The sequence below is a fragment of the Apium graveolens genome, chromosome 5, assembly GCF_009905375.1.
Source record: "Apium graveolens cultivar Ventura chromosome 5, ASM990537v1, whole genome shotgun sequence".
Classification (NCBI taxonomy): domain Eukaryota; kingdom Viridiplantae; phylum Streptophyta; class Magnoliopsida; order Apiales; family Apiaceae; genus Apium; species Apium graveolens.
The window spans coordinates 239,472,726-239,475,649 of record NC_133651.1 but is presented as its reverse complement, the minus strand read 5'-3'; the positions used below and the strand labels follow the sequence as shown (position 1 = coordinate 239,475,649).

General features: G+C 38.5%; 1 non-coding gene across 1 annotated transcript; it reads left to right on the top strand.

Annotated features, from left to right (window-relative positions):
* Positions 1–1,490: 1,490 nt before the first annotated feature.
* On the top strand, positions 1,491–1,597 carry LOC141663446 (small nucleolar RNA R71). The gene has a single exon (XR_012551516.1). It is a non-coding gene; the product is annotated as a small nucleolar RNA R71 (small nucleolar RNA).
* Positions 1,598–2,924: the final 1,327 nt, after the last annotated feature.

Here is a 2,924-nt window from a genome sequence, read left to right as displayed (position 1 = left end):
ATGAGTTTATACACCTTAACCAAGACATCCTCCACTATACCTCGCGGATAAGTGATGGAACGATCAGCCAGTTGTAAGGACATGTTTGTAGGTTTTGGATCAGGCAGACCAAGTTTTCTGAAGACAGATAATGGTATCAGATTGATGCCAGCTCCCAAGTCACACAAACACTTGTCGAAAGATAACTCGCCAATGGTGCATGGTATCGTGAAACTCCCTGGATCTTTAAGTTTGGGAGGCAGTTTCCTTTGCAGCACCGCACTGCACTCTTCCGTTAGAGCAACGGTTACCAACTCCTCAAGCTTCAACTTCTGAGATAGAATACCCTGCATGAACTTAGCATAGCTCGGCATCTGCTCTAGAGCTTCCGCAAAAGGTTTGTTAATATGCAATTTCTTAAAAACCTCCAGAAACTTGGCAAATTGCTTGTCGAACTTCCCCTTCTGAAGTCTTTTAGGATATGAAGGAGGTGGATAGACCCATTTTCTCCTGAATTCTGCTCCGGAATAGTGTGTTCAACAAAATTTTTCTTCGTTTCTGCTTTTCTATCCTTCTGATAAGCTGTATCATCATCATTTACAGTTTCTGATATAGGGGCAGGCGCAGACGCGCCTGTATGGAGCGTTGGTACGCTTGGCTTCTGCCGAAAAATTTCAAATTATGATTTTTGATGGTTAGTGACCTTTCCAAACCTCAAAGTGATTGCTTTCAACTATTCTTTGACTTCCCTCTTGCCTTAGTTAGCTTCCGTATCACTCGGAAGAGTTCTTTGTGGTCAATTAAGCAGCGCATTAACAATTTGTCCTATTTGATTCTCCAAAATTTTGATCAAAACCGCTTGGCTTTTACACATTAGCCTCAATTCCTCCAATTCAGATTTTTTATTAATAGATTGACCGACACTTCCATGAGATTGTTGTTGCATTACCGATAGCTGAAATTGTTGCCTTGGTGCATACTGTTATTGAAAAACAGGAGGGTTGAATGGCTTGGCTCCAAACTGCTGATAAAGTTGTAGTGGATGTTGCATACCACTCTGATTATTGCTCCAGCTGAAATTAGGATGGTTTATGTTGTTAGGATGATAAGTGGCAAGAACTGGTTGCTGTGGTCTCTAAAAATTTCTCACAAACTGTGCTGACTCAGTAGATATAGCACATTGATCTATCGCATATGTACCTGCACAAAGCTCACAAACACTTGATATCTGATGAACTCCATAGTTGGCCAGAGAATCCACTTTCGTAGTCAACGCCTTTAGATGAGCAACTATAACCGTAGCTGTATCCACCTCCAGAATTCCTGCTACCTTGCCTTGTGGCAGTCTCTGAGTTGGGTTTTGATATTCATTAGTAGCCATCATTTCAATTAGCTTATAAGCTTCCTCATAGCTCTTGGCCCATAAGGCTCCACCTTATGCTGCCTCTAACATGGGTCTTGATTGTCCTCCCAAACCATTATAGAAGCAATTGATTACCATCCAATCAGGTATTCCATGATGAAGATACTTCCTAAGCATCTCCTTGTAGTGCTCCCAAGCTTCACATAAAGATTCTCCCGACTGCTGTGCAAATTGAGTAAGAGCATTCCTGATTGCAGCTATTTTTGCCATAGGGAAGAATTTAGTAAGAAATTTCTGAGCAAGATCCTCCCATATCACAATAGAACCTGGTGGTAGAGAGTGCAACCATCTCTTATCTTTATCCCTCAGAAAAAATGGGAAGAGTCTCAGTTACACAGCATCTTCCGAAACACCGTTCAACTTGAAGGTGTCGCAAATCTTGATGAAACCCCTAATGTGCGTATTGGGATCTTCCATTGGAGAAACCCCAAACTAGACTGAATTCTGTATCATTTAAATCGTTCCAGGCTTGATTTCAATGATATTAGCCATAATGGTTGGTCTGAAAATGCTAGACTGAATGTCAATGATTTTCGGTTGAGAATAATCCTTCAATGCTTTCGTTTCCGTAGTTGGTTCTCCCATTGCAATGATCACTTCCTTTTCTACTTCTTCTAGTTTGTCCGTACGAGATTGAGAATGTGTTCGCATACACGCTCAATCGAATACCTGAAACACACAAACAAATTAAACTTTGTAAGAGAATAATCCAAGTAAGTGAACTTTAACGACCACTGATGACAAGCACATGAACTAAATTTAACACCGATCCCCGACAGCGGTGCCAAAAACTTATTCACACAAAAACAGGCAAGCGTACGCGGTCACAAGTAGTATAAGATTAAGTTTAGTTCATTCCTACAGAGATTGGTTTAATTCAGAATGTGCACTTATGCAACAATGTATGATTATTATTCACTGCTAAGACAAGTATCAAATTAAGTTGATTATCTAAAAGTAATTATGCTAGAATGAATTAACTACGAGATTAAAAATCAAGTTACTTATATGAAATAAAACATGAGATTCTAACTTCATTAAATACTTCGTTCAGAGTTTATACCTTTAATCATAGTATGTGATGGTGATTATAACTAATCAGATAACACGAAATTAGTACACGCTATCTTTCAATATACGTGTACCCTACTACTTAGCATCCACAATTTAGATAGAAGCTAGGCAGACACCAATTATGTTTAGACCCTATATGTCTATAAGATTTGAAAATATAACGGTTTAAGAGCAAGTTATCCATTGAAATTACATAGGGCATCGTAAGATGGTTAAAATTATATTACGAATCATGCATGTTAAAACATACATAAACCTATGCTAGCATGGCAAGTTCTAAACCCCAATATCCACTTTCGCGATTAATAGAGATCAACAAAACAACTTAGATTTTAGCTACGCATCCAAGATGATTAAGCACAACCATACTAGGAAATTAATAATACATCACACACTGAAAACTTTAGGCAATCAACTAATTAACTACATAAATAAATCCGTTAGAATC